Here is a 13,053-nt window from a genome sequence, read left to right on the forward strand (position 1 = left end):
TTCCCTAAGTTTATTATAAACTGTTTGAAGAAAGAATCTTGCCTTAGATTCCTTTGCATCTCTTCCATTTTTTACCATACTGTGGTATAAGATGAATAATTAATATATAATGATTGTTTCATTCATTAAAAGAGAACACAGATAGAGACAGAATACATAAATGGGGAGGAGAACACACACACACACACACACACACACACAGAGAAAAATATGCAGCGAGCTCAGGTTATGTATTTGCGATAAAGGAATGAACAGTAGGAATACAGTAAAATGTTTTTTTAAAAATAGCTTACAAGATTGACCAAGGCAAAAAGATGAATAGAAGAGTACTTTAGTGGATAGTGTTTGAAAGTAACTACTTTGGGAAATTTTGATTTTCTATTAAATTATTACTGCTATTTGTTCAATTGAAAGAAAAAACAGCATTCACAACTCAACAGCTCACCTCTGAATGTTATGGCAGTAAGGGGCAAGGAGAAAGGGTACTGATTAGACAAGAAGACAGATTATATATATACATATATATATATATATATATATTTCTAAACAGATTTGTAAAAACTGTATTTGTTGCACTGTGCACAAACTTCTTATACTAAATAAATATCAAACTACATTCTTCTAAAAGATGTTTCTAATATTTCTTAAGTCAATTCCATATATATTATGTACAGTGAAAACATTTTTAAAAAGCAATAACTTGGGCAAAACAACCCTAATGGTTTGTTAAACCATTCCTATGTTCTTATTTAAAAATCATAAGATTGTGCTTCTGTATAAAGTTTGTACATACAGCAGTGTAAAAGACTGACACATTTAAAAAATAAAAACAAAGTTGAAACTCAGAACCCTTTTGATTATATGCTCTTATGTTTTTGAAAAAGAGAAAAAATAATGCAAGACTCAGAATTTGGGAGTGGTTAGTGTACCTTGTCTTCATTTTACTTTTTGACTGGCTGCCTGTATGCTGATGACAATGTAGCTGAGCTGTTTGTGCTACTGCCGTTGCTAATAGCCATATCTTTTAAATAAAGTTTTGTCATTAATTATCTGTTTGACTCTGAGGAAAACACCAAAGAAATTATCTCTTAGTCCTTTTTAACACTGGTGTGAGATGAATAGTTCACCTATACCAGAATTTCTTAAAGTGTGTTATTTGGAACAGTAGTCCCACGATATATTCCTCAAACAGCTATTTGTATATGTGTAGACAGATAGATAGATAATATGTATGTGTGCCTGCGTGTGTGTACACACACATTTTTTTCCCCAGAAATGCTGCCTACTATATCATCCCTTAGAGATTTACAATGCTCTTGAACCATATTACATAAGATCCCAGAATTTCTGCTGTAAAGAAAATTGTTTGACCATTTGCTCCAACATTTTTACAAAATACTTTTAAAACACAGAACTATGACATTTTCAAGGTCACCGTCATATCATAATTATTCTTATTTGATAACTCTAACCCTAGCAACCTATTTTGAGGGAAAATAATTATTGAACTGCAAAAACAATGCCCCACATAATCATCTCACTGACTGTAGCACTTTAAGCTGACAATTTGTCCCAGGCTAAGAGTTTTTAATATTTAAGACAGACTAGAATACTAGCCTAGTATTGGAATACCAGAATACTAGAATAGCAAAGTTGTCTTGGGTGAAATAATATAAGAATTCTGGGCATGATTATCACATGGGGAAAGACCCAAGAATTCATTTATGTGCTTATTACAAGAAACAGCAGAAGAAATATTAGACATGTATAAGTTGTGTTCACGCATGTTTATACGTTCGTTCTTTGGAAATAAACAATCATTTTTCAATTTGCACATAAATCTTTGATTTTCAGGATACTGCAGAAACTTCTTTTTTAAAACATGACGTAGTTGAAGCTTTATGTATTTACATATTATTCTTCTGATAAATTAGTCAAAAATAGAACAATGCTTAAGTGGTATGATTTTTTAATAAATATCTTGAGCAATGGAAGTTTCAGAGTAAAAAAAAATGAAGGTATAGAATAGAAACATAGCTCTTTAAGGGATCTTCTGAGCACTCTCAAAATTAACAGAAAATTAAACTTGATTTTTAAAATAATTGCATTTTTAAAGAAAAGGCTTTTTCTTTGCTAAAAAATGAATAGTGCTGCTTTAATAAACGTTGTGTGTTTAATTTTTCGTTATAATAAGCAAGTTACGAAAACTCCAGTCTTGTGAGAATTGAAAGAAGGAAAAGCAATGGGTAAAAAGAACATTTTAAAGACAGAGTGAAAGAAATTTTCATGACTTTCCTGAACAAATAAAAATATTTGTGAAGAGAGCTTCAAGATGGAGGAGGAGGAGTAAGATGTGGAGATCACCTTCCTCCCCACAAATATATCAAAAATACATCTACATGTGGAACAACTACAGAACACTTACTGAACACTGGCAGAAGACCTCAGACTTCACAAAAGGCAAAAAACTCCCCACATACCTGGGTAGGTCAGAAGAAAAAAGAGAGACAAGAGAATAGGGACGAGACCTGCACCTCTGGAGGGAGCTGTGAAGGAGGAAGTTTCCACATATTAGGAAGCCCCTTCACTGGCAGAGACAGAGCAGGGGGTAAGCGGGGGGAGGGGGGGTTGGTAAGTGGAGGGGGGAAGCTTCAGAGCCACGAAGGAGAGGGCAGCAACAGGGGTGCAGAGGGCAAAGCAGAGAGACTCCCGCACTGAGGATCGGTGCTGACCAGCTCTCACCAGCTTGAGAGGCTTGTCTGCTCACCCACCGGGGCGGGTGGGGGCTGAGAGCTGAGGCTCGGGCTTCAGAGGTCAGATCCCAGGGAGAGGACTGGCTCCGTGAACACAGCCTGAAGGGGGCTAGTGCGCCACAGCTAGCTGGGAGGGAGTCCGGGAAAAAGTCTGGAGCTGCCTAAGAGGCACCACTGTTTCAGGGTGCGCGAGGAGAGATTTCAGAGCACCACCTAAATGAGCTCCAGAGACGAGTGTGAGCCGCGGCTACCAGCGCAGACACGAGAGACTGGCATGAGACGCTAAGGCTACTGCTGCAGCCACCAAGAAGCCTGTGTGCAAGCACAGGTCACTATCCACACCTCCCCTGCTGGGAGCCTGTGTAGCCCGCCACTGCCAGGGTCCCATGATCCAGGCACAACATCCCCGGGAGAACATACGTAGTTCCTCGGGCTGTTGCAACATCACACTGGCCTCTGCCGCCACAGGTTGGCCTCGCATTCCGTACCCCTCCCTCCCCTTAGCCTGAGTGAGCCAGAGCCCCCAGTCATCTGTTACTTTTAACCCCATGCGGTCTGGCGGGGGAGGAGCAGATGCCCGCAGGTGACCTACACGCAAAGGCGGGTCCAAATCCAAAGCTGAACCCCAGGAGCTGGGAGAACAAAGAAGAGAAAGGGAAATTTCTCCCAGCAGCCTCAGGAGCAGCAGATTAAATCTCCACAATCAACTTGATGTACCCTGCATCTGTGGAATACCTGAATACACAACAAATTATCCCAAAATTCAGGCGGTGGACTTTGGAGCGATGATGTATATATATTTTTCCTTTTTCTCTTTTGTGTGTATGTGTATGCTTCTTTGTGTGATTTTGCCTGTATAGCTTTGCTTTCACCATTTGTCCTAGGCTTCTGTCTGTCCATGTTTTTTTTTTAGTGCAGTTTTTAGCACTTGTTATCATTAGTGGATTTGATTTTTTGGTTTGGTTGCTCTCTTCTTTCTTTCTTTCTTTTTAATTTTTTTTCTTTTTAATAATTATTTTTTATTTTAATAACTTTATTTTATTTTATTCTTTCTTTTTTTTCTCTCCATTTTCTTCAGAGCTGTGTGGCTGACAAAGTCTTGGTGCTCCAGCTGGGTGTCAGGCCTGAGGCTCTGAGGTAGGAGAGCCGAGTTCAGGACATAGGTCCACCAGAGACCTCCCAGACCCACATAATATCAAAGGGCAAAAGCTTTCTCAGAGATCTCCATCTCAACGCTAAGAACCAGCTCCACTCAATGACCAGCAAGCTACAGTGCTGGACACCCTATGCCAAACAACAAGCAAGACAGGAACACAACCCCACCGATCAGCAGAGAGGCTGACTAAAATAATAATAGGTTCACAGACACCCTAAAATAAACACCGGACACAGCCCTGCCCACCAGAAAGACAAGACCCAGCCTCATCCAGAAGAAAACAGGCACTAGTCCCCTCCACCAGGAAGCCTACACAACCCACTGAAACAACCTTACCCACTGAGGGCAGACACCAAAAACAACGGGAACTATGAAGCTGCAGCCTGTGAAAAGGAGATGCCAAACACAGTAAGTTAAGCAAAATGAGAAGACAGAGAAATTCACAGCAGATGAAGGAGCAAGGTAAAAATGCACCAGACCAAACAAAAGGCGAGGAAATAGGCAGTCTACCTGAAAAAGAATTCAGAGTAATGAGAGTATAGATGATCCAAAATCTTGGAAATAGAATGGAGAAAATAAAAGAAACGTTTAACAAGGACCTAGAAGAACTAAAGAGCAAACAAACAATGATGAACAACACAATAAATGAAATTAAAAATTCTCTAGACAAAATCAAAAGCAGAATAACTGAGCAGAAGATTGGATAAGTGACCTGGAAGATAAAATAGTGGAAATGACTACTGCAAAGCAGAATAAAGAAAAAAGAATTGAAGAATTGAGGACACTCTCAGAGACCTCTAGGACAACATGAAACACACCACCATTTGACTTATAGGGGTCCCAGAAGAAGAGAAAAAGAAAGGGACTGAGAAAATATTTGAGGACTTTATAGTTGAAAACTTCCCTAATATTGGAAAGGAAAGAGGCAATCAAGTCCAGGAAGCACAGAGAGTCCCATACAGGATAAATCCAAGGAAAAACATGTCACATGCATATTAATCAAACTATCAAAAATCAAATATAAAGAAAAAATATTAAAAGCAGCAAGGGAAAAGCAACAAATAACATACAAGGGAATCCCCATAAGGTTAACAGCTGATCTTTCAGCAGAAACTCTGCAAGCCAGAAGGGAGTGGCAGGACATATTTAAAGTGATGAAAGGTAAAAACTTACAACCAAGATTACTCTACCCAGCAAGGATCTCATTCAGAATTGACGGAGAAATTAAAACCTTTACAGAGAAGAAAAAGCTAAGAGATTCAGCACCAACAAACTGGCTTTACAGCAGATCCTAAAGGAACTTCTCTAGGCAGGAAACACAAGATAAGGAAAACGTAAAACAATTAAGGAAATGGTAATAGGAACACACATATTGATAACTACCTTATGTAAATGGATTAAATGCTCCAACCAAAAGACATAGACTGGTTGAATGCCTAAAAAAACAAGCCCCAAATATATGCTGTCTACAAGAGACCCACCTCAGACCTAGGGACACATACAGACTGAAAGTGAGGGGATGGAAAAAGATATTCCATGCAAATGGAAATCAAAAGAAAGGTGGAGTAGCAATACTCATATCAGACAAAATAGAGTTTAACGTAGAGACTATTACAAGAGAAATGCAGGATGCCACATAATGTCAAGCGATCAATCCAAGAAGATATAACAATTGTAAATATTTATGCACCCAACATAGGAGCACCTCAATACATAAGGCAAATGCTAACAGCCATAAAGGGGGAAACTGACAGTACCACAATCATAGTAGGGGACTTTAACCCCACTTTCACGAATGGACAGATCATCCAAAATGAAAATAAATAAGGAAACACAAGCTTCAAATGACACATTAAACAACATGGACTTAATTGATATTTATAGGACATTCCATCCTAAAACACCAGAATACACTATCTTCTCAAGCACTCATGGAACATTCTCCAGGATAGATCATATCTTGGGTCATATATCAAGCCTTGGTAAATTTAAGAAAATTGAAATCATATCAAGTATCTTTTCTGACCACAATGCTATGAGACTAGATATCAATTACAGGAAAAAAACTGTTAAAAATACAACCACATGGAGGTGAAACAATACACTACTAAATAACCAAGAGATCACTGATGAAATCAAAGAGGTAATCAAAAGGATACCGAGAAACAAATGACAATGAAAACATGATGACCCAAACCTATGAGATGCAGCAAAAGCAGTTCAAGAGGGAAGTTTATAGCAATACATTTCTACCTCAAGAAACAAGAAACATCTCAAATAAACAACCTAACCTTACATCTAAAGCAATTAGAGAAAGAAGGACAAAAAACCCCAAAGTTAGCAGAAGGAAAGAAATCATAAAGATCAGATCAGAAATAAATGAAAAAGAAATGAAGGAAACAATAGTTAAGATCAATAAAACTAAAAGCTAGTTCTTTGAGAAGATAAAAAAAACCTGATAAAACATTAGCCAGACTGATTAAGAAAGAAAGGGAGAAGACTCAAATCAATAGAATTAGAAATGAAAAAGGAGAAGTAACAACTGACACTGCAGAAATACAAAGGATCATGAGAGATTACTACAAGCAACTATAATAAAATGGACAACCTGTAAGAAATGGACAAATTCTTAGAAAAGCACAACCTCCCAAGACTGAACCGGAAGAAATAGAAAATATAAACAGACCAATCACAAGCACTGAAATTGAAACTGCGATTAAAAATCTTTCAACAAACAAAAGCCCAGGACCAGATGGATTCACAAGCGAATTCTATCAAACATTTACAGAGGAGCTAACACCAATCCTTCTCAAACTCTTCCAGAATATAGCAGAGGGAGGAACACTCTCAAACTCATTCTATGAGGCCACCATCACCGTGATAGCAAACCCAGATAAAGATGTCACAAAAAGTACAGAATATCACTGATGAACATATAGATGCAAAAATCCTCAACAAAATACAGGCAAACATAATCCAACAGCACATTAAAAGGATCATACACCATGATCAAGTGGGGTTTATCCCAGGAATGCAAGGATTCTTCAATATATGCAAATCAATCAGTGTGATACACCATATTAACAAACTGAAGGATGGGGGCTTCCCTGGTGGCGCAGTGGTTAAGAGTCCGCCTGCCGATGCAGGGGACACGGGTTCGTGCCCCGGTCCGGGAAGATCCCACATGCCGCGGAGCGGTTAGGCCCGTGAGCCATGGCCGCTGAGCCTGCGCGTCCGGAGCCTGTGCTCCGCAACGGGAGAGGCCACAACAGCGAGAGGCCCGCATAGCACAAAAAAATAAATAAATAAATAAATAAACAAACTGAAGGAGAAAAACCATATGATCATCTCAATAGATGCATGAAAAGTTTTTGACAAGATTAAACACCCATTTATGATAAAAACCCTCCAGAAAGTAGGCATAGAGGGAACTTACCTCAACATAATAAAGGCAATATATGACAAACCCACAGCCAAGATCATTCTCAATGGTGAAAAACTGAAACCATTCCCACTAAGATCAGGAACAAGACAAGGTTGCCCAATCTAACCACTGTTATTCAACATAATTTTTGAGGTTTTAGCCACAGCAATCAGAGAAGAAAAAGAAGTAAAAGGAATCCAAAACGGAAAAGAAGTAAAACTGTCACTGCTGGCAGATGATATGGTACTATACATAGAGAATCCTAAAGATGCTACCAGAAAACTACTAGAGCTAATAAATGAATTTGGTAAAGTGGCAGGATATAAAACTAATGCACAGAAATCTCTTGCATTCCTATATACTAATGATGAAAAATCTGAAAGAGAAATTAAGGAAACACTCCCTTTTACCATTGCAACAAAAATAATAAAATATTTAGGAATAAGACTACCTAAGGAGACAAAGGACCTGTATGTGAAAAACTATAAGACACTGATGAAAGAAATTAAAGATGATACAGACAGATGGAGAGATATACCATGTTCTTGGATTGGAAGGTTCAACATTGTGGAAATGAGTATACTACACAAAGCAATCTACAGATTCAATGCAATCCCTATCAAAATACCAATGGCATTTTTTATAGAACTAGAACAAAAAATTTCACAATATGTATGGAAACACAAAAGGACTCAAATAGCCAAAGCAATTTTGAGAAAGAAAAACGGAGCCGGAGGTCTCTGGCTCCCTGATTTCAGACTATACTATAAAGCTACAGTAATCAAGACAGTATGGTACTGGCACAAAAACAGAAATAGAGATCAGTGAAATGGGATAGAAAGCCCAGATATAAACCCACTCACATATGGTCACCTTATCTTTGATAGAGGAGGCAAGAATATACAATGGAGAAAAGACAGCCCCTTCAATAAGTGGTGTCGGGAAAACTGGACAGCTACATGTAAAAGAATGAACTTAGAACAGTCCCTAACACCACACACAAAAATAAACTCAAAATGGATTAAACACCTAAATGTAAGGTCAGACACTATCAAATTCTTAGAGGAAAACATAGGCAGAACACTCTATGACATACATCACAGCAAGATCCTTTTTGACCCATCTCCTAGAGAACTGGAAATAAAAACAAAAATAAACAAATGGGACCTAATGAAACTTAAAAGCTTTTGCACAGCAAAGGAAACCATAAACAAGACCAAAAGACAAGCCTCAGAATGGGAGAAAATATTTGCAAATGAAGCAACTGACAAAGGATTAATCTCCAAAATATACAGGCAGCTCATACAGCTCAATATCAAAAACACAAATAACCCAATCCATAAATGAGCAGAAGACCTAAATAGACATTTATCCAAAGAAGATATACAGATTGCCAACATGAAAGGATGCTCAACATCACTAATCATTAGAGAAATGCAAATCGAAACTACAATGAGGTATCATCTCACATCAGTCAGAATGGCCATGATCAAAAAATCTACAAACTATAAATGCTGCAGAGGGCATGGAAAACAGGGAACTCTCCTACACTCTTGGTGGGAAATGTATATTGATACCGGCACTATGGAGAACAGTATGGAGGTTCCTTAAAGAGCTAAAAATAGAACTACCATACGACCCAGCATCCCACTACTGGGCATATACCCTGAGAAAACCATAATTCAAAAAATGTCCTGTACCACAATGTTCATTGCAGCTCTATTTACAATAGCCAGGACATGGAAGCAACCTAAGTGTCCATCGACACATGAATGGATAAAGAAGACATGGCACATATATACAATGAAATATTACTCAGCCATAAAAAGAAATGAAATTGATTTATTTGTAGTGAGGTGGATGAACCTAGAGACTGTCATACAGAGTGAATTAAATCAGAAAGAGAAAAACAAGTACCGTATGCTAACACATATATATGGAATCTAAAAAAAAAAAAAATGTTTCTGCAGAACCTAGGGGCAGGACAGGAATAAAGACGCAGATGTAGAGAATGGACTTGTGGACACGGGGAGGCGGATAGGTAAGCTGGGACGAAGTGAGAGAGTGGCATAGACATATATATGCTACCAAATATAGATAGCTAATAGGAAGCAGCCACATAGCACAGGGAGATTAGCTAGGTGCTTTATGTCAACCTAGAGGGGTGGGAAAGGGACGGTGGGAGGGAGATGCAAGAGGGAGGAGATATGGGGATATATGTTTATGTATAGCTGATTCACTTTGTAATACAGCAGAAACTAACACACCATTGTAAAGCAATTATACTACAGTAAAGATGTTAAAAAAAATGTTTGTGAAATAAGTGAATGAGGAGAAAACAACAAAAAATGAATGGTTAAAGAGCTGTGATTTCTTTAGGTTAATTACCCCTAATTCATATAAATGAATAAATAGCTATTTATTTATTCAATTCATAAATAATTCTGGGAATTTAGGGACCTTTAGAGACCTCAGACCTTCATAATAAAAGAGACTCAATGTGTTCTGCTTCAATGGGAGTACTTACTACAATCTATTTTTATCTTGTGATTATCAGTCTTTTATCTCATTAGACTATAAGGTATTGGAGGGTAAAGAATGGGTACAAGGGTTTTTTACCTTCCATAATCAGGAAGGTAGACAGGAACAAGGCACTCTTACTGCCTTTCCAGGAAGAATAAATAGTGACCATCTGTATTTTGATATCTCTGGGATATCCTGTGGAGTCTGTCTCCTTGAATCTATAATATGCAACATTTGAATTATCTAACAAATCTTAGCTTGTCCTTACGAGTTATTTTCCACAATGGTGAGATCACATTTAATCTTATTTATTATGAAAATCACACTTTAAGATAGTTATATTTAAAATGTGTACAAGGGGGCTTCCCTCGTGGCGCAGTGGTTGAGAGTCCGCCTGCCGATGCAGGGGACGCGGGTTCGTGCCCCGGTCCGGGAAGATCCCACATGCCGCGGAGCGGCTGGGCCCGTGAGCCATGGCCGCTGAGCCTGCGCGTCCGGAGCCTGTGCTCCACAATGGGAGAGGCCACAAAGTGAGAGGCCCACGTAACGCAAAAAAAAAAAACAAAAAACCAAAAAAAAAAAAAAAAAAAAAAAATGTGTACAAGGAAAATAAATAGTTCTGAAATACATTCATTAAAAAAGTAGTTGGAAACTGAGTTTGCTAGCCTGCAGACAGAATGACTCAAGATGAGAGGAGTGGTGGAATATAATGGCTGCTTTCAAATATTTGAAAAACAGACTAATATGAGTGGAATCAGATACAATGGTCCTCACAGATAACAATCAGATCTCATAATGTAGTTGGCTAATGATTTCCCTTAAATACCAAGATGCACTTTCCAACTGTCTGCCTCAGAAAGTAGTGAACTGCTATCATTGGTAGTATCAAAGCATAGCCTGGCAAAAACAGGCATTTGTAGAGGAATTAAATATCAGATAGTTAACATTTTTTTAGGATTTTATCTAACCCTGATATACCCTAAAACTAAATTTGTGGTTAACCTCTGCAAATAAGGTCTAGACACCGAAGAGAAAGTTATATTCTCACTATATGTGTTCTGCTCATTCACTGATGTCAAATTATGAAATCAGCTTGTTTCTTTCTTTGCATTACTTATAAATAAAATTTTTTTAGGTTGAAGTTGTTCATCTTTTCAGCTTTGCTGTAAATCTGTCATCTCAGAAGGGTTCTTTCACTTTGGTATTTCATCTAGAGCTGAAAACTGAATTCTCTATCACATGGTGAAATCTGTAGTTTAATAATTCATCAAATGTGAGCCAGCCAAGGGATCTTTTGAAACCTCCTTTTTTGCCTCCACTTGAATTCTTTTGGCCTTTGTTCTGTATCAAAAAAAGGGTTTTAACATGTGGAAGAAATCATCAGAAACTTGAACAAGATTTTATTCTTAGACACGTAAACTTGAACAAATTCTTGCCAGTGACAGGGCTATCAAAGGAGTATGACATCCATCTGGGCAGGTTCTCCCAGATAGTCCCCCAACTGACTGAACTTCAGGCAAGTCACTGGATGCCAGTGTAAGTAAGCACTATCTGGCCAGTCATTTCCTATAGTGCAGTGAGCCAAGAATCCAGATGTTGCTGCTGCTGTTACTATTACTGAAAACAAATGTGTGTCAACTAGGTAACCAGGACATGCAGCTGTACTAGTCCCTTTACATCCGCTGTACTTTTCATTTTATTTCTGGAGAAAAACTTAGAATTAAAACAGTTCAAAGAGTTATACATGATGTGGAAAACATTGGGAATTCAAAGGTGCAATAACTACCAATTATATCTCTTAGCTTAAAACAATATGTTGGCCCTTGTTAGTGTTCAGTGTATTTGGCCAGTTTTAATGATACCCTTTTATCTTTGTGGAGGGCGTTTTTCTTCACCTGTGGCCTTAACAGCACTATCCAACCTAACTTCCTACTTAGTGATATTCAAAGACATGCCTAATATATCTGGCCACATCAAAACAATAAATAAGATTACTGAACATGATGTTAACACACTCAAGGTTCAATTTTAATCAGAAAGATCAAAGACAGTGATTTACTATAAGAGTGTGGTAGAATATGTTCTTCCTATTGTGAGCTGCTTAACAACTTTGGTGACAAGCTTTCTAATGATTAATACTAAACATACATTAAACCTCACCTGGAGATATACTCCATAGTACAATTTTGCTAAATCACATCCAGGAAAATAAGCTATGAACTAATAGTAGCATATGTTTTAATAAGGATGGTTAATATATTCTCTTTTTGGAGAAACAGATTGCAAACTAAAAGAATTTTTAAAATTTACGTGTAAATGTATATTTACAGTCATATGAAATTTCCATGTAATCCTACAAATATTGTTACCTTACAGAAACAAATTTCATTTCAATATTCCTTGAAATGAGTGGTTTCTATCATGAGAATTATTCTTCAATAATTTAAATCTTATTGAATTACTATGTTTTTATTTCAAGAGTTTTATAAATATTTAAAAAGGAATTAGCTGAAAAATGCCTCATACACAACCACTGAGACATCCAATACTACAAATATTTCTTTTTAAAGTTATTTTAGAACTACACTTGGTGAGTCTATATTATTAACATTTATAGTGAATGCCTGTCATGTAGGGGAAAAAAAGCACAATACTTATTCTTCTTGGGAAAGCAATATCTAACTTTATTAAATAAAATTCGATTTTAATTTATATATTAATGTATATATTTAAATATGTTTATTTATTTATTAAATAAAGTTCTTGCCTTTTATTAAATTTTTTAATCTCAAATAGGGACTCTTTGCCCATTTCCTAATGGCTATTAATGGCTCCCAGAATAAAGTTCAAAATCTTTGAAGAATCTTACTCAATATGCAAAACGCCTGTGGGTCTATTTTATATAACCAGCCCCATCTCTCTGCACTCTTCCCCTTTTAATTCATTGTCTACCCTGACATTTCCTAAGAGTGTGTTCTGGGTTAAAATATATTTAGTTAAAAAAAAATTAAGCCAAATCCCTAATACATAGTGTATTTTTTGTGAAATTCCCAAGGAGGAGAAGATACCAGTTTATTTGACCACAGATGCCTTTCATTGCTGACCATTTCTCTGGAATAATACTTTAAGGAACACATTCTGCAAAATGCTTCAGCTGCATTTATGGCTCTTTTTTTTTTTTTTTTTTTTTTTTTTTT

The sequence above is a fragment of the Lipotes vexillifer genome, unplaced genomic scaffold (genome assembly GCF_000442215.2).
Source record: "Lipotes vexillifer unplaced genomic scaffold, Lipotes_vexillifer_v1.1 scaffold1341, whole genome shotgun sequence".
In the NCBI taxonomy this organism is placed as follows: domain Eukaryota; kingdom Metazoa; phylum Chordata; class Mammalia; order Artiodactyla; family Lipotidae; genus Lipotes; species Lipotes vexillifer.